The 20409-nt window shown below is 43.9% G+C and overlaps 1 protein-coding gene and 1 long non-coding RNA gene across 2 annotated transcripts in view; one reads left to right on the forward strand and one right to left on the reverse strand.

Annotated features, from left to right (window-relative positions):
• GRM8 (glutamate metabotropic receptor 8) overlaps nucleotides 1-2393 on the reverse strand; it is a 951427-nt gene extending 949034 nt beyond the window's left edge. The window contains exon 1 of the mRNA XM_083182858.1: nucleotides 1887-2393. The gene's annotated coding sequence lies outside the window, so the exon portion shown is untranslated. The remainder of the gene's footprint in view (nucleotides 1-1886) is intronic.
• LOC146074581 (uncharacterized) overlaps nucleotides 2158-20409 on the forward strand; it is an 81082-nt gene continuing 62830 nt past the window's right edge. The window contains exons 1-2 of the long non-coding RNA XR_014473436.1: nucleotides 2158-2310; nucleotides 6816-7319. This is a non-coding gene — a long non-coding RNA (uncharacterized LOC146074581). The remainder of the gene's footprint in view (nucleotides 2311-6815; nucleotides 7320-20409) is intronic.

Below are 20409 nucleotides of genomic sequence, written 5' to 3' on the forward strand. Positions count from 1 at the left end.
ATACTCACTTCTTCTCTTTTTAATCAAACACACATACTAAAATATCTGTCCATTATTACATGTTGAACCATAAATCTTAATAAATGGTTTAGCTCATAGTACAAAGATCATTGTATTCATTTTATGTCCACATCATTCCTAACAGACAGTTTAATACACCACCCATCTCTTCCAATGAAGCTGTAATATTCTTCCAATAAGCCCTATTCTAAAGGTCACAGGTATTGGAAGCCTGAATGTCAGGGGCACCCTTCCTTGTATGCTAGTTACATTGGTAATCGATTTTGATTACATTCTGTAGTGTGGCATATATTAAGTTTGAAAAATCACACTGCCAGAGATCCCCTGCTGCCTGTTGTGCTACAGTGAGAACATTGTCAATACAAAGTGAACATTTGAAAATTCTAAAAGGCACCTCTCAGACATACAATGTAGTACAGTACAGCAATCCAGCTCAGGTTATACATAGCAAAGAGGATTTCTGACATCACAAGGAAATTATTTTTACTTTAAAGATTTAAAAAAAAACAAAAAACTGTATTTCATTTGCACAAAATAGTATGTGTCAGACATTCAGAGTATTGTGTGATTCTATTATATTTTCACTGGCTGAACAAGCCTCTGGGGATCCTCCCGCTATTCTGCTGAGCAGATGGATTTCTGTTCACAGTTGCTAACAGGGATCTATTTAGCCTATAGATTCCAAAGTCATTTCACCTTTCATCTTTTTGGGAGCTGCCTAAATAACACACGCAGAGTTGGACGTATCCGTAAGACAAGGTGTCGGTAGAGGCAATATTACTGTATTTCTGATTTCCATATACTGTAAATTACCATTTCAGTACTGATATATCCGACTACATAAAGTTTGAAGCTTACAGGTTCCAACCTAAACCAAGTAGGAGATGTCAGGGGATGTACACACAAAAATTAGATGATCAAGAAGTGCTATCACATCCCTAGGAGACGGAGTTCATTTTACATAATGAAAAGCTAATTAAAGGTCCTATCCCTAAAAAGCGACATCACTTCAGATCTAATTATAATATATATATATATATATATATATATATATATATATATATATATATATATATATATATATATTATGTATATTAGAATACCATTAGACAAGCTTAGGCACAATGCTACTGTGTGCGCAGCAAAGTAAAATATTTCTGCCTGAGTAATAAATAGCAAAACTGCGTAAAAGACTCCCCACCGCTTCTTCACTCCTCAGAGGTGGCCCCAGCACAGTCTTTTTAGGGTATGTTTAGCAAGGCTCCAAAGGAGGAGCGAACTGGTGCAAGAAAACTGCACAACATCCATATGAACTATAAAGCGAGTGGAAATAGCTGCATGGTATTAGCTGTGTAGTTTGTGGTCACTGCATTGTATGAGTTCTGCAATGCACTCATGCTATCCCAGTTACTTGCTACACCCATGGTGCTGAGATAATGATGTCGCTTGCCTAATGTGATATCATGCGAACTACTCCGAAATCACAAGGACTCCCCTTCACCCAAACTCCCACTTTTATGGCTTTACTTCTGGGAAGTCCCCGAGGGTCCCTGTGCCACCCTGACAGGTGTGTACATCCAAAACACTGCTGATACTAACATCGTATCACAACACAGGGTTCTAATCCCAGTAATTAGCTGAGCATAATTCCCTGTTAAACATAATTAGAAATGGGAACAGTAGAGACATAAAACAATTAGCAGCACTTGCTGCACTTCTGTGTAGGCTACACACATCAAGCCTACAAGATTGCGCCGCTGAGCACTTTACACACCCGCTGTAAATTGAAGCGCTAGATGCATCATTAATTAGCATATTAACCCGTGTGCCCCGGAGCATGTCATTATAAGAATGTGGGTACCTACCATCCCGCGTCCAGCGGCTGCATTGCCCTCAGAGCGCAGGGCTGCTGTAGCTGGCTGAGATCCTGGGTGCCGCACTTGTAGCTGTCCGTGGTGCTGAAAGAGGATGCTAGTCCAGAGCACACCGCCGAGCCTCTTCCATGTGAATAACAAATACTCCCACTGGCAGCTATTGGTCTTCTAACTCTCCTAATCCACCTCTTAGCAGACGCTCACCCTGACCACAGGCGAGGAAAGCATCCCCTCAAGTTAGCTGGCAACAATAAGGAACGATAGTAGCCCAATCCACAAAGCAGAGGCAGGCACGGGGACTGTATAGGACACCGCTCCCCTTTTATCGAAAACGATGTAGGCGACAGTGATGTCTCTGTGCCACGGTGTCTCCTTGCTGTATCTGTGTTCCTCTCTCCGTTCTGCTGATTTCACGGTGATTTTTTTTTTTTCAGTTCTTTTTCTTTCTTTTTTTTTAATAAGGTATATGCATTTCAAGCACTGAGCAAACCTGGCAATTACCACACTGTGGGCTTTTCATTGTTTAATTATTAATTAGTACATGTAGTACTGTGAGCATGCCAGGAGAAAAGGGAAAGACAAAAAAAAAAAAAAACATACGTTTTATAATTGCTTGGAAAGGGAAAGAAAATGTAGGTTCTGGTCACACAATTTGGTGCTGGCACCCAGGTTAACACTTATGCTTAAAGACTTGATAATAATTATGACATCGACCTCGATTAGAGCGATTATCTGCGAATTCTTTTTGGAGAGTGTTTAGTTCATGGCTCATATCCTTGTTTTGTGAAATGTTCACATTCTTTAGTGTGAATAATTCGATGTGGTGCCCTTTATCCCACTGTGTCATCATTGAGGAGATTTTATTTTGTGAACATCTGCTATCTGACATTACAGGGCACGGCTAATCCTGCATGCTAATTAATATATATGTAAAAGGCATCGCGCGTCAAACACCTGCTATATTGCTTAACCAATAAAAATAAGTTTGATCTAACCAGTTAATTATTCAATATTATATAACATTTAGAATAAATTGTATATTGATTCCCAGGTTAACATAATTGTGCGCTGGCTTGTGAAGTAGCAGAGAGTTTAATGTTGATATTTTACTTGGTAGGAAAGTTCCATCTTGAGGAAAGTTGTTGCTACTGCATTTTACCTCGCTATTCAGTCATGAATCATCTGCCTTGTGCTATCACTTATGCGGCTCTCATATATCAGTCAAGTATATTTTTTGTACAGAGCCCAAGCGCTTCTGTTAGTGTAAAGCAAGATATGATTTTACCTAGAATAGCTTAGAACATTTTTTAAATGTCAAAGACAGTTTCTAGCATTCATTCCACATAATCATTAGATATTATTTCTTCACTATAAAGACAGCCATTAGTTCTATACTGATTAGCATGTTTGGGTTTAACCTTTGAATTACATTGGAGGCTTTTCTAATTACACTCACAAGCACATCTGTGTAAATATTACACATTTCCATTGATATGTATGAAATCAATGTATCAGTGTATGGCTATCAGGTTGGGAGAACTGTGCATTAGAAGTAACAACTCAAGATTAAGGACCAAGTTATTTATAAAGCATCTCTACTTTTGCCGGCTCCCGCCAGGGGGCGCGCACAGGAGACACTCAAGAGGCGCCGGTCCCCCTCACCGCCCCAAACCCCCCCTCCCCCCCACCCCCACCCCCCACCCCCCCACCGCTAACCCTGCCCGTCTCCCTGAAGTGGAGACGGGCAGGGACATGCAGCGCCATCGAGAGACTGGGACGCGCATGCGTTTGAGATGCACGCGCGTCCCAGTTCAGTGTAGCCCCTGTCCGCCGGCGCTCGGAGGGGAGGGCTGGTGAGCACCGGCCAAGGATGACAGGGGCTACATCTGTACAAAGCCTATAGGATATATTCAATGCATATCCAAACTGCCGTCTAGCTGTTTTTCGTCAGGCCGAAATGTTTTGACCAACTGAAAACCAGGTGGATTGATGAAATAGCCGCTAATTCATCTGGTTTTGATGGAAACACAGCCAAAACTGAAAGGTTTTGGTTGTGTTTTTCTGTCAATCTCAATCCAACATAAAAAGATGGCCGATTGAGGCAAGGAGGACATTGTGGGGTGAGTAGGAGCAGTTTATATGGCACTGTGCTCCTGTCCGATCCCACCCCCGCCCTTCCGCCGCCTCCCGCACATACCCGCCGACTCCAGTACCAACCCACATCTGGGCTGGGCTCGGCTCTGCACTGCCTCCTGCCACCATGCTCACACGGTCCCCGCGCCGGCCAGATGAGCATCAATCAGCAGCCAAATCTGATGTGGAATTTGGCTGCTGCATTGAATAATGTATGCTAGATCCATTCCGGCAAAATAATTTCGGAATGCATCCGGCATCAATTGAATATATACCTATGCATCATGTCTGTTGGTAAAACATTCACTTTCTTGACGCTCTGGGAAGCTACTGCACATTACACACAGTCCACGACCTAAAAAACCGACTAGAGATCACTTCAGGAATACTATAGCACATAGGCTTACAGGGCCTAGCAACTTCTGAAGATGATGTTAGCTATTAGCCAAGTTCAGCTTAACATTTTAGGTGTAAATTATACTAAAGCTTCTAAAAATAAAAAGAGGTGATGTTGCCCATTACAACCAATCAGATTCTGTCTATCATTTTCTAGGATGCAATAGAGAAATGATAGACAAAATTTGATTGGTTTCTCTGGGCAACATCACCTCTTTTCATTTTTAGAAGCTTTAGTAAATTGATCCCATAGAATCTAGCACATTGGACCACAGTCTTAACTTTAGTTTGCATAGCACAAGCAATATTTGGTATTTTCTGCAGTAAGGCTTTGATAAATAGACTGCTACTTTGATATTAGGGTGGGGTTTGACTATTATGTTTTCATCTGTTTCTCATTGATGGGCAATTTGTGTACACAAGCTTTGCACAGTATGTACAGTTTGTCTAATTCTGTTATATTGTTTTTACATTTACTCAAATTCCTTATGAACACAATTTGATATGTACTGTAGACTGAGAGGGTATGATGTCAGGAGGAAGCATACTGGCATGCTTAAAGTTAAAACAGTCATGCAGTTGAAATGTTTCAAGCAGGGGCTTAACCAGAACTCTCTGGGCCCCATAGCAAAATGTTCAATGGGCCCCTGGTCCCCATGTCTCTTGATAGGCACTGCTCTGCAGCAGTTATTAATTATATTTCCCATAAGAATGCCTTTGTTTATTTTGTGAACAGTAGTAGTGCACCATCGTAGTTCTCTAGTTTAAATTGTATCACAAACAGTACCCCAAATTCCACACTACACTACCCCAGTTCATATTATGCCACACTATATTATATTGTGACCATTATAACATCCACTGCACACACTTTTCACTACAAATGTAAAGTCCCACTATTCAGGATGGGCAATGGACCACCCTAAGGATGCCAATCCCGTGGCATTTTTTCAATCCTGGGAATTGGGATTAAAAAATGCTCAAACCCAGGATACCCAGGATTCTGGGATTGGCATCCCTAAAAGAAAAATTCCCCACTTTTACTTACTTGGGCGAGCAGGGCGGGCAGCAGCATTGCGGTGGAGCTGTGAAGAAGAGGCAGTCGGTGGGTGTGACGGCTGCCAGGAGTGGTAATCAGGAGTCATTCGCCGCTTGGAGCACTGAAGAGAGAGAGAGCTGGGAGCACTGATCGGGAGGTGGAGGGTTCTGGCGGCTGAGATGCGGACTGCGCAGCGTGACCTATAACCAAGTCACGCTGTTAAGGCCACACGCCGGGGTCGGGAACAGCCGGGCAGCATCTGAGCTAGTGCTCAGACACTGCCCGGCATTAGACTACACATGTACAGTCTAATGCTGAAATCCCAGGAATGGATACTCCAATCCCGGGATTAAATTCCGGACATTTTTGGGCCAAATCCCAGGATCCTGACGATCCCGATGCCAGGATAGGTCATCCTAGATCAGACCCAATTGCTTCTCGGGCAAATCTGGTAAATTGGTATACCACTTTATATCCTAACCCTTTAATCCCTGTAGCAGTGGTATCCGTTGCCCCCCTCTATATATATCCGCCCATGGCTAATAGGAGCATTTCAGACACATTGTCAGCTGTGTGAGGTTGCCACAGTGCTTTGTGATTTTATTACAGTTGACCACTGCATACCCAACCTGTATGAAAGCATCCCATGGTACATTATTACCCTGCACAACACTACATTGGGTGGTGTAGTAGCAGCATAGAAAATCCTTAAATAAATAATAAATGTTCCTTTGAAATAAATAATAAAGCAAAATATGCCGTAAAAGGGTTTGAGTAAAAGTTTGCCATGGTGAAAAACACCCAAAATTACCATGCTTGAGTCTGAAATATCAGGTCTTCCTATTATTATGATAAATTGTTTTTTGTTAAATAATTGGCTCAGTGGTCAATTTAGTTATTTTTTTAACTACAAGTGTAGGCAACTTGGTAGAGTACTAGACAGTAGGTAAACATCTTTTTCCATGCACAGTGTAAGCATGTAAGCAATCACTCACTGGTGGCTTGTTTATCTTTTTTTATTGGGTTTCAGTGGTAATTTCATCAAACTAAGGCAGACATTTTAGAAATATCAATATTGCTTGTGTGCCGAGGATTCGCTTAATGAAAATGTAACATCAAAAGCAAAATAAAGTGTAATTTATACCCTCAGTATAGTGAGACAGTAAGCACATCTATCAAATGTACTGGTCTCTGCCTTATTCCCAGTTACAGAAACTATTACATGCAGAATCATTTCAAAACCAAAAGTACATTTTAAGTTTAAGTTTTTTATATGCACTGTATATAGAGCAGTAATAGGAATTGTTTGCTCTTTCAAAATGACTAGGTTATCAAATGTTTTTCTTTAACAGATTCGGAAGTCGGACTCGTGGGCACTCTGCTTGTGTCACTAATGCCCCTGCAATAAAGTTTTTGGTCTCATGGACAGTACTGAGGCAGTTGGCCACAAGGAAGAAAATATAAAGGCTGCAGCCGTTGCTGGCTGTGGAGCAGTTACCTCAGGAAAGTTGTGGAGCAGAGCTGCACAGCATAGTCGCAGTGGAGAGCGATGCTGGGGAGAAGAAGAGTGACTCACCGTGAACAGTGGCCGGTCCGGTGAAGTCGTAGCGGGACCCGGTGCCTCGGTGTAGCTGACTGCGGCATCACAGAGGAGTCCGGAGCTGAAGAGGCAGAGCCGGAGTCGGGTGACGTGGTAGCTGAGGGACGGACCCGGGCGCCATTGGTGTGAGGTCGTGTGGAGGCCGGGCCTGAAGGAGATCGAGGTGTTCGGGTAGGCATAGGGACCGGAGCTACCCCCTGTCAGTGGCTGACATTGAAGAGGCGAAGATCTGGAAGTCGGAGAGAGTAAAGAGGTGGTGAGTGACGAAAACCCTGCACCCCACACGCCCCTATAGGGAGGAGCCATCATAGCAGCGTTTATACAGCCCAGCTGGCACTGTCTTCTGCAGAACAGTGTGCTAACCAGTCACAGACCAGTCTAAAATCCTCATAGGAGTGCTGCCAGGTGGACAGACTTACATATAGTGCAGCATAGATCCTGCCGGATAGCATCCTCACCCATCAGCATTATAAGACAGCGTCAGTGTACCACCCAGTCTAGATGCGCAAGGAGGTCATTGCCCCAGCACCCCCCATCAAATAGAGACTTTCTCCCACTGTCAGCCGATATTCAACACTAGCCCATCAGGCTATGTACATTCAGCAGGTAGTCAGTGGCATTACAGTGAGCGGACACCCAGCGCGGATCTAGGTTCAGACACAGAAAGTCAGCATAGTAACCCGGGCTAAACCCGATGAATCCAAGTCAGGGGACGCCCCAAAAGAAAGTACCTTAACCTGAAGACTTAGGAGGTTATTCTGATCGTAGCGGCCAAACGTGCGTACGTTCCAAAATAACGTACGCTCTCTGTACGCGGCCGTTGGGGTTAAGTCCACCCACAAGTCAACCGCATACGTACGGCCAGAAACAACGTCAAAGGGGAGTGGCGTACAATTGAGCGTACGCCAACGTACACGGATGGCCCAGCCCTTACACTCCGACAACTGGCGTACAACAGAGCGTACGCCACCGTTTACGGACGTCTCTCGTCCGTCTTCCCACCGACTTCTTGCGGCTATCTGAGCGTACGCCAGCTTGCACGGATGGGTCCCTATTGTTTTCAATAGAAAACTCAGCTTATGTCACCGCTCGTGAGAGTGAGCGTACGTCCGTGCACGCTGGCATACCCTTCACATATATGGACCTGCAAATCTTGCCTTTCAACTACAAATCAAACAATTAAATAATTATTCTAATTGTTATTCAATTATTGTTTTCTATTAACTTAATTGTCTACCTTAATAAAGACCCTAATAAAACAACATTTTAACCCTCATTACATGTATATTTGTTATGTTCTAATGTGGCATTTTAATCACTATCTATGTGTCCCCATATTGCTGCTACTTTTAAATCAAGTTATGTTGGTGTTTCTGTATATGTACTAAATTATGTCCATAATTAGTTTGTCCAAAATGTGTAACATGTATACCTACCCTGATGTTATGTGTGATGTTTTAATCTAACAACATTAAACATTCATGCATTTTCACTATGTGTTATTTTACTCAAAAACACACACATTCACACATCAATCATTACCCCTCACCTCAAATTACAAATATAACTTACATTACACATCTGTATGTACCTACCCTTACAAGCCCTCTAACATATTTATTATTAAAAACACTGGCAATTTCTAACAGAATATAAACTTTTATTTTGAACAAACATAATAAGGGGGGGGGGGATAAAAATAAATTAAATGAGGGCCTCCAGTTGGCCAAAAAGAATATATAAATATAGGAGGGTCAGGAATATTTCCCTCATGATCCGTGCCACCTCTTCCTGGTGCTGTTCAGTGTCTGTAGTGAAGGGATAAAAAAAAAAAAATAATATATAACATACACAAATGTTTGTTGTATTTGTACATAATAAAAAGTTGTGAGTTATGTGTGAAGGCCACATACATTTTTAAACTACATTGAAGATGGGTCTGCTGTAAACACAGTACTAAAAAATAATATGTTAACACACACATACTGTACATAGTAAATAACATTAATTAAATTACTCCTTCTTGGATGAATGTATGCTGTATCCCAATTGGTAGTTATGTTTTGGGGGACTCTCCTCTAACCTCACAATTAGGCTGTGCTATTTAAGGGTTATGACATTGTTGCGGCTTAAGCACTCCTTACTATTTTAAATTTAGGACATTGCTGTACAAATTATAGGCCTAAAGCTATGTTTGTAAAGCATGCATCCGCATGGCCTCACACACTATTAACAAAACAATCTATAAATTTATGTTGCACATCATGCTGGGAAGTGGAGTTACCCAACACCTGGAGCCACATAACTACAACACCACTAATGTCGGATATCTCATTGGATGTACTGTTATGTCAATTATTCAAGGGGTGAGGCATGGCCACACTCCAAAAAACCACCAAGGGGACCCTTGTTCCTGGAGAAGGACAGGCCACACCTCATGGTCGCCCTGCAGTGATATGTTGCAACTAATGTTGATGTTGGATACACATATGTGGTTGTTGTGATTGTTTATGTGTAGAAATGTGTAGGTAAACATTAGACACATTATTTACTTACGGCTAGTTGAGCCATCCTGCTCGCCGCTGGTTGGGTGTGCGGTGGTTGGGGGGGTCAGGAGCAAGGGGGATGGGATAGGACTTTGGATACTGGTAGTGGGTTGGAGTGGGGATTGGAGAGGTTTGGGGGTGGGTGGTGGAGAGGTGTAGGGGGGTTGGAAATGGGGTGGGGAGGGGGTGGGGGTAGGGGTGTGGGTGGGAGTTGGGGAGGGGGTGGGGGTTGGGGAGGGGGTGGGGGTTGGGGAGGAGGTGGGGGTTGGGGAGGGGGTTGGGGTGGGGGTTGGGGAGGGGGTTGGGGAGGGGGTGGGGGTAGGGGTGTGGGTGGGGGTAGGGGTGTGGGTGGGAGTAGGGGTGTGGGTGGGGGTTGGGGAGGGGGTGGGGGTTGGGGAGGGGGTGGGGGAAGGGGATGGCGAAATTTGGTGGGCCCCAGCTTGACCCATTGTCTCCTCCTCTTCCTCCTCCTCTTCCTCCTCCTCTTCCTCCTCCTCTTCCTCCTCCTCGTCTGGCTGCTCCTGGGCTGCCTGCTCCTGGGCTGCCTGGTCCCGGGCTGCCTGCTCCCGGGCTTCTATGCGGGCTCTTGCCCGTGCTGAAATGTTCATGTTGATGGCATAGAAATCGAAGATTGGGTTTCATAAAAAAGGGGGAAAGAAAAATTCACATTAGTCATGCTCATAACCTTCCAAATTATCATTGCTGTTATATTTCAGACATTTATCATGCAAACTAATTGATATGCTACACCCAAAAACTGAGCAACTACTTAAACCCCCCCCCCTATAAACCCCCTATACACCCCCTATACACCCCCTATACACCCCATATACACCCCATATACACCCCCTATACACCCCATATACACCCACATACTCAGGAACATATTTATAAAAAGTACAGAAAACATTGCAAAAAAACGCAGTCATACTAGTAAATAAAAACTTACATCGGGCAATATGGCGGCGAAGTGAAGATAGCAACACTGGCTGCCGCCGGCGCAGGTCAGACCAGCGCCGCTCAACTTGGCCTAGGCTTCTGTGGACGCCGGTCCGGGCGAAGATTAGCCGGCGGGCAGCATTATATGCCCGCCGCTTGTCCATGTTGGACACATATGGGCCCCTGGGCCCCAGGCGCCGGTCCATGACCTCAACCAAGGCCAACAGCTCCTGGGTAGAAAACGCCCTAGCCCTGGTTGAAGTCATAGTGGCAATGGCGCAGTTATTAATTGCAGGTACATATATCACTTTTGGTGCTTGCTGATTGGTGTAAAAAATTGTTTGTTTAGTATTAACTTTATTAATCCTTCTTACATTAACAAACTGGATGCGAATAGAAACTTACGCGGACCGTTCCGATATACACACACCATAACCAACAGCATGCATTCAATGTATAGAGAGGAACTGTATATACAGTGTGCGTAAAAGAATACACGCAACCGTCTACTAATAAATACGCTGCTAAAAGGGTCACAATGCAACATGTTGGTGTATGACAATTTCAGACTCATGACATATGTAAGGAAAGCATTATAACGTGATGTTTTGAAATGTGACTCACAAAGCATACACGAACTCCAACAGATACCAGCTGACAACACTCATCATTGGAATGACAGGTGCACACATGTCACGATGTAGCACACAATGCTCCACAACCTGTGTATGTGCATATACAGGTGATTGATCAGGTGCATTGAGACCTGCGTAATTTAAGCGGCAATTATCGGCGGGAAATATCGGCGTAAATTAGCTACTACATTGCGGGGAAAAATATACGCCCCCTTGTTCATGGCGGGAGATTAACATATAAATATTCAGTCAGATGCAGGCCAGAATTGCTGCAAACATGTCTAACTCAGACGATTCCGCAGCTGAGGACGCTCTACAGAGAGCTACAGCAGAATCCCTGCTTGAAGCTTTGCAGAAGAGGGAACAGGAGCGGAGAAGGAGGGCTCAAGAGAGAAGTAGCCTGCAAGACCAAGCGGGCCCCTCACTAACAGCCCCTGTTCAACCTCCACCAGCTCCACAAGGGCCAAGCAACCAGCCAGAACAAGAGGTTGCATCTCTCCAAACAGGTGTGACCCAGCAGGTGCATGGTGAGAGAACTGGGGCCACCAGAAAACGAGCTGCAACATCTAGGGTGAGGACTGAGCAGGATACCACCACCAAAAAGAGAAACCCTGCATTTGTAGAGGCCGAATTAAGAATTTTAGTGCCCAGAGCACGCAAATGGATCGAATTGCCAACCAGGAAGCCGGGTGCCAGTGCAAGGAGAAACCTTTGGGACAAGATCACAGAGGAAGTGAACCAGGTGTCACCAGTGGTCAGAGATTGGCTAGCGGTGAAGAAAAGGCAAGTGTGTTTGTCCCCCTGATAATGTCATATGTGTGTACATATGTTACATGTATGTTTTGAGAATAATAGAAAGGTGTGTTTGTAGATAGTGCTACACTTCAATGTCACATGTGAACACAACCATGTCTAATAACCCACATTGATATATGAAACATGCACCATTGGTGTGATGTGAGGTTATGGGCACAGTTCTGCTCATGTGAAGTATGTGAAGTATGTGATGGGACAAGAGAAAGTGTGTTTTGGAAAGAGTTGTTGTAACATGTTCCATATGATGCAACTGAAACAAGAATGACCAAACTGTGCACATGTAGCTGGTGAGAAACTACACATCCCAGTATGCCATCCCATAGTTAAATGACTCCATAATAACCACACTGTCAAGCTATGGTGGAATGTGTAGTTTCACAACAGGTGGAGGTGCATAATTTGGCCATGGATGATGTCATTTCTGCATAGTGATCTATGTATGTGCATTTAGTGGCCTAATGAATGAGATGAGACACTGAAATGCCTCCTAATGGAGACATTAATGTGTGTGTGGGACACATATGGCTAAAAAACATAAGATCACCCACACTAGGAAATGTAACGTAGTCATGATGTTCACTAGCACAGTGGTGCACATATATCATGGTGATATTTGTATTTTTAAACTTGTAGGTGGACAGACTTCAAAACGACACTGAAGAGGAAGATGACTGACCGGTACAACCACAGCATGTCCACCGGGAGAGGTCCTATGCCCGATAATTTGGAGTATACCCCCCTGGAGCAGGACGCCTTGGACGTCATTGATGTGGCCGAGGTCAGGGGGATCTCCAATATGGACAGTGAGCTCCCGGCGGAGGTCTTTGATGCTGCTTTTGATGGTAAGTCACAGTAATGCATTGTATTTTGAAAGATATTTTTTAGTGCAAATGTGATGGTGACATTGTTTTCAATTATTATCCTAGCAGAAGCAGAAACCCAGGATGAACCGGCAGCATCTTCCTCTGCAGAGCCACAGGTGGAGCAAGTGGTCCAGCCTCCACCAAGACGACACCCCCAGCCCCAGCCACAGGAGACATGGGATGAGAGCGTGATGGTGATGCTGGAGAGGATCGAGCAGCAAGGGGTGGATGCTGCGCTCCGTCAGCAGCAGATTGGGGAATTTTTGGAGGATTGGAAGGCCACAAACAGGCAGCAGTGTGAGGCCTTCAACCGCATGAATGACACTCTGGCGGCTGGCATGCAAAGCATTGGCCAACACCTCAGCCGCCAGAATGACATTCTTGCGGAGCTGCTGACCACCGCCAGGTCCCTAAGGGACAATCCCCCATCTGCTGGCCCACCCCAAGCTGCTCCCCAACCTTCCACCTCTGCTGACCCTCCTGTGTCCACTAGGGGAAGACGCCGCAAGCCATCTGAGCCAAAGGCCCCTGTCCCCAAGGCCCCATCTAAAAGGGGGAAGAAAGGGCCCAAATAATGAGACCTGGTTCACTTCCTCTGTGGTTGGACCCCAAATGTTTAAATTGCACTGGACATCCACTTCCTGAGTTGGCCATCGATCCATTTTCGTGCCATGGGCATTAAAGTTCTTATTTTGACCTCTACAAATGCAGGATAAATTTTTGGTGGTGGGTATCTTGCTTAGTATTCACCCTGGTTGTTGCAGTACGTATTCTGGTGTCCCCATTTCTTTCACCATTGCATTTGCAGGGTAACACATGTTTGGAGATATGCAACCTCTTGTTCTGGCTGTTTTTTTATTTTTGTGTCTATTTTATTTGTTTATTTGATTTATGACATGAAAGTGTCAAATAAGCTGTGATGCTGAACAGCAAATAAATTTATTTTACCAATTAAAACAAAATTGTTGTATGTGTAATTTCTTGTGTGAAACAAATACTAGATTTATGTGTACTTACTGACCAGGGTATTTTTGAACATTTGTTGAAGTGTGGTTAGGGTTACCACCTAGTCCCTTTAATTCCGGACACATATTAATTACACAGGTTCTGTGGCTGGCTGACTTCAATACTCCACTTCACCTGATTTTAAACTGCCACAGAACCTGTGTAATTAACATGTGTCCGGAATTAAAGGGACTAGGTGGTAACCCTAAGTGTGGTAGAAGTTTCCCATGTGTAACCCTCTCCATAGCCATTCCCATGTTCCTATCCAACTTTTCCCTGCTAATTAGTTTGTGTCAGCACATGTGCAGAGCAACTTAATAGGTGAGAAAGCAGTTTGTGTGCAGGTGAGGTAGCTCCTACAGTAGTAGGTAAAAGCAGGTCCAGAACAATGCTTTCCTCATGGAGTGGGTGAGGCAGACAAACAAGGGTCAAAAGGTACATTTGTGTAGGAATGCATATGTGTCCTCCATAAAAAAAGATGTGTGAATCGGCCAAACATGAGAAAATTGCTTGTGAACAAACATGTATAACTTTTTAAATATATATGATTTTACAGTGTCATAAGCAGATGTAGGAATCCTTTGTTATAGAGATGTGAGTGCAATAATGTGATTGGTGGCATCTTACATCCAGAGTGTAGTCAAATCCAATTCATAGCAGATCAGATAGTGGTACAGTTCTGTATTTTGGGTACTATACAAAGATTGTGTGCAAAATAGTGGGCATGGGCTTAAAACATTGCTGAAACATCCTTTGTAGGTGTTAGATGTGGTTTATGTTATTGTATCATAAATACAAAACCTATGTTTGTATTAGAGTGAACACGTTGACACATGTCGACTTGTGTAGATTGAGTGTGCTACTGTGTAAAGTCTATGAAAGCACGTAGTGAATGTGTATAACTGTTTAGCAAATAGCTACCTTAGCATATATAAGCAGGTCTTAAAAAGATTCTTACCTTAAATTAAACAAACCTTTAAATGTCGAGAAGTATAGAAAGATAAGCTTCCAATGTGTTTGAGTGCTGTGTGTGGCTTGCAGGTAGTGAAATCATGGTTTGGACTTAATAGACTGCAGCATTGCTTATTACATTCAGGTGTATGTGTTTGAGTAGTAATCAGCGTTAATTAGCAAACCCAGGCGCACGCTGGCATGCGGTATCTGTAGGGGTGGTCTGAGCTGGCGGTTGGCGGCCGCCTGTTTTGTGTCCGAAATGAACGGTGCTTTAGGCGATCGTGCGGTAGTAGCACCGCTCATTTTTGGTGCACACCCCCGTGTACGCCCATATTTACGCCCATTTTCCCTCATTATTTCGGCCGCTCCCCTCATCACGCCCCTATGCCGCCCCCAATGCCCGTACACTCGCGTACAGGTTTTTTCGCACGTAGAGACCCGTCCGTAAGCGTTGTGGAGTGTTCGCGCCTGCGCATTAGCGAATGTACGCATGCGCAGATCATAAAAAACCCCGGGACGTACGCGTACGGCCCGGCCGCACCAACCAGAATAAGGCCCTTAGTCTTTTATAGAGAGTACATTGCAGTGAGCAGGCGAAACCCGGCCTCTTGGGCCAGGGGAGGGCCAAACCAAAGAGGGAATATACCTCTCCACCGCAGTCAAGTACTACAGCTTGCAAAAAAGAAGGAATTCCCGCACCAGTACTTATTTGTTTAGGATTCTCCTCCCCCAGTTATTTCCAAAAGTTGGAGAGAACAAGTCTTCTCCAGGGTTAGTCTGGGGGGTGCTACCCAATACTTGTAGTAATACCTAAACACCCACAAAGAAAAAGAAGTATCTTGTAGGGTGCACTGAGAATCAATTGTATTCATAAAATATAACCTTTAATATGTTTCAATCTAAAAGGTCCCTTATTAGAATGGGACTATATAACCTTGTCTTGGAGTGAAATATTTAAAAGATAAAAAAATGTGAAAAAGAATGAAAAATTGTGTACAATAAATTTAAAATGAGAAGAAAAGGGCGAACGTGTGTGTCAGCTTATTTCACGTTTTTTAGCTAATAAATAGCTTTTATTATAGTTTTATGCTCACTGCTGCTGATTTGTTACAGTCTTAGCAGGAGATTATGTTGCCACTGGGATTCTAAGATTAGACAATAAGTGTAGAGGTTTTGACACTGTTATCAGTCATTTAGCCCTGGATTGCTATTATTTATTTGTTTGATACAATGTCAATATTCCTCTCGTGAGCAACGTTTTTCTGTTCAGTTAGGATGGTTTGTCCCTACATGTCCTTAGAATCCCAGTGGCAACATAATCTCCTGCTAAGACTGTAACAAATCAGCAGCAGTGAGCATAAAACTATAATAAAAGCTATTTATTAGCTAAAAAATGTGAAATAAGCTGACACACACGTTCGCCCTTTTCTTCTCATTTTAAATTTATTGTACACAATTTTTCATTCTTTTTCACATTTTTCTATCTTTTAAATATTTCAATCCAAGACAAGGTTATATAGTCCCATTCTAATAAGGGACCTTTTAGATTGAAACATATTAAAGGTTATATTTTATGAATACAATTGATTCTCAGTGCACCCTACAAGATACTTCTTTCTTTGTGGGTGTTTAAGTACTACAGCTTCCCCGCAACAAACCTAGTTGCCTAGGAAACCAGCATTACACAGGAGACTTGTAAAGCAGGCAGTCAGACCAGAGAATATCAGCTGATAATTTGCAGCAGAACTATTATAACAGGAAAGGATACATTTTACTAACAGTCAGGCTTCATTGTAAGCAGGAAAAGGTCTGAAGGGATACAGTGTTGCTCCAAAATAGCAGGATTTGTCCTACTCACTGACTTATGTTAGAACTTTGTTTACACGCCTGTGGGGACTAATTGTATCTTACTCACCTTCCACTGTCCTGTCGATCTGGGCTGTAGGCTGGGACTTTTACTGGACTGTGGCCACTAGGTAGAGCTCTGTAAGGGGGTAAAAAGCGCTTATTTTAGAGAATAGGGATAATGAATAAGTTGAAAATATTATTGCGCAATAATAGAGTAGCAATAGACCTACCACACTTATTTAACGTTCACGGTAAACGAAATGCTCGATTCGAGTTAATTGAAATACCCGTTTACAGTAACCCTGTTTATTGCCACTTAAATGTTTGTGATAACCGTATTTAATGGTTTCAATCAATACGGTAAGGTGTTATGTTTGGTTAATTAAGGAAACCTTGGCAGAAGGAGAGTCCTGAAGAGCGACTGCATGTTCCAGTAAAATAAAAACAACTTGTGTACTGTATTATTTATCTATTGCCAAGAATTGTTCCTGAATATATTGATTGTTCTGAAATGTTATGCCCTTGCTTATGAAAGAAATCTAGCATTTTAATAAAAAGAAAAAGTTTTAAACCTTTCTGTGACCTTCTGTGAAGAGAAGAAAACAAAGAAAAGATAATACTTACCTACTGGGAAGCCGAACCTACCACCGGTGGGAGGTAACGCACATCATTACCCGAAGGTGTACAATTGGCGTCACTAGAACAGGATACGACAGGGAAAATGGCGGATGAAGAAACAAATAGAGAAAATGCATCAGGGAGCCAGGAACAACAGGAACCACCGGTGGTGGCTAGCTCCTCGTCCGACCCTGCACCTGGTCCAGTTAGGACTGGTTCTTTAGCCGACCCTACACTTAGTCAAGGTAGTGCAACGGGTGGAAGTACAGTTACAATGCCATACTACTTCGGAACCCCTTGGTTACCCACCTATTCTGGAGAAAGCCCAAGGAAAGAGACCGCTACATTTTCGGACTTCAGAAACAAGATGCGGTCAATACTTAAGATATATACTCTGACGACACAACAACATGTGGAAATTGTAATGGGGCAACTGAAAGGGGCGGCCTTACGGGAAGTACTATCCTGGCCCGAGACTGAAAAGGAAACCGCGGAACATGTGTTCAAGAGATTATCTACTACATTCGAGATCACTACGTTGTCCGAACTAAAGTCAAGGTTCTATGCGAGGAGGCAGAAGCCTGCAGAGACCTTAAGAGATTTTGCTTTGGGTATACTGGACATCAAAGCAGTCAATAGTACCGAGATCCTAGATGTGGACAACACGCTTATAAGTAGACTCATTGAGGGAGTTCATTGCGGCAATATTAAGTCACAATTAAAATTGCTACGGTTGCAGAAGGTGGGAGTCTCCTTCCTAGACTTCAAATAAGAGGCCATTAAGTTAATAGGGACAATGCCAAACACGGAATTGTCCTTCCCAGAGCTACCTGGCTTCCAGGAGAGGATCACGAATGATGAAGACGAGCATCTAGGGGCAACTGGACCTGCCCGAAAGGTGTCTCCTGCTACATGTGCAAGCCACCACCCCTGATCTGCTGTCCTTACTAAAAGGGCAGATAGAGGAATTATCATCAGAAATGGCTAATATGAGAAGGGATATTCAGAGACTGGCGAGTCTAGGAAGACCCATCTGCAGGCATTGCCAGAAAGGCGGGCATATTGAGCAAAATTGCCACAGTACGGAACATTTAAACGAAGAACTCCCGAGGTCAGGGACCAACCCTCGGGAGAATCTTCAATAGAAGGTCCTACATCGCAGGAATGGATACCAAAATTCATTGGATGTTGCCCTACCATGGAGATCAAAGTGAATGGAGTCAGTATACCAGCAGTGTTGGATACCGGGTCACAAGTGACTACGATTCAATGGAATGAGTTCACCAAGCATTGGAGGAAAGAAAGTATCATAGCCATACCACCGGCCGGGTTGAATCTGTTCACCAGTAATGAACAACGTATTGAGTGTTGCGGATACTGGGAGGCTGAGATCGACATAGGGCAAGCTCATCTCCTCAATCAGGGATGTTTAATTACGTCCGTTAAAGACCAATGGTTGCCGCCCATAATTATTGGAATGAATGTCCGAAGAAGTTGCCCTAAGGAACTCATCTCAAAACTGACCCAAGAACTGTTCAACCGACCTCAGACCGTGGGACGAATTATGCAATGCACCATCTATGACCGGAGAAGCCAGGCGGGGAAGAGTGTTCTGGCTACACAGGTACAAGGAACCGTCAAGTGGTTTAATGTCCGGAAGAGGTATGGCTTCATCAACAGGAATGACACAAAAGATTATGTCTTTGTCCATCAGACGGCAATAAAAAGAAAGAACCCCCGGAAGTTTCTGCGCAGTGTTGGAGATGGTGAGACGGTGGAATTTGATGTGGTGGAAGGAGAAAAGGGTGCCGAGGCAGCCAACGTGACAGGCCCTGGTGGTGTACCAGTTAAAGAAAGCCGGTTTGCTCCCAACAGACATCAGTTCCGCAGGTGGTCTTATCAGCCAAAAGTAGAGGGTGCTGCAGAATCTGGTGGAGAAGGCATAAGTATAGACCTAGCGAGTGAAGGGGAGAGTGTGGAAGCAGCGTTCCCTCAGCAGAGACCCATCCAGTGCAGAAGTCCACCGCCATTCTTCCACCGGCAACCTTTAGATAGAGGAAACAGAGCAGCGAATCAGGAGTTTGACACCCTCCCCGAGGAGATAGAAGTTATACAGACCTCTGGGGTGAACGAACACGAGCATCGGCATGAACTGGCCAAGAAAGTAGTGGAAGAAAGGGTGGAGACAGCCCACCACCCACAAGGGACAAGTTATGGCCAGAACGCGAATGCCGCATCGTTCCGAGTGGGAGACCGAGTTTGGAAGCTGAATGACGAACGGGGTAATGACTTAGATCCTTTCTGGGAATCTGAACCCTACGTAATTGTTCACCTTTCGGCTACAGACACGGAGTTGTATGGAATAAGAAGAAATGGAGATGACCACCAAGTTCTTAAGATGGTACACAGAAACTAACTCGAGCCATGCCAGGACTGTACAGAAGAAGACGCAATACCACAAGTCCCCTACCATCCTTCGGAAGACCCTGTATTTCTTCAGCGGGTTAGGGAAATACTCCTCGCAGAGAAAAGAGGAGAGGCCGAGGAACGTTGCCCATTCCTCCACAAAGATGGTGTAGAGGAGATGTCCAGCAGACTCATTAGAAGTACCTGAGGGGTAAAAACCCTCCGATTCAGAGACTGATTATATAGGTTTAAAGTAAAGAATGGTTGATGATAAAAATGTAAATAGTAAATTGCACGAAGACATGCAAGGTTCTACTCCGTAGGTATTGTGATTGAGTGTACATTGTGTAATACTGTTATAGTTCCTGTTGTGTTAATAAGGGTGCTGGAGGACCAACAAGCTTTAGCGGGGCAAAGTGTAATAACCATAGGTATATGTTATAACTGATAGAAGGGGTTAAAAGCATTACCCCATTGTTCTTCCCTTTTATTTAATAAAACTTGGACTCCTCCATCTATGGTGTGGACCAGAGAGACTGTTAGGGGGCTGAACTAAGAAAGGAGTTGGGGAAGCCGGACTCGTGGGCACTCTGCTTGTGTCACTAATCTCCCTGCAATAAAGTTTTTGGTCTCATGGACAGTACTGAGGCAGTTGGCCACAAGGAAGAAAATATAAAGGCTGCAGCCGTTGCTGGCTGTGGCGCAGTTACCTCAGG

Source organism: Crinia signifera, chromosome 4, assembly GCF_055691185.1.
Source record: "Crinia signifera chromosome 4, ASM5569118v1, whole genome shotgun sequence".
Classification (NCBI taxonomy): domain Eukaryota; kingdom Metazoa; phylum Chordata; class Amphibia; order Anura; family Myobatrachidae; genus Crinia; species Crinia signifera.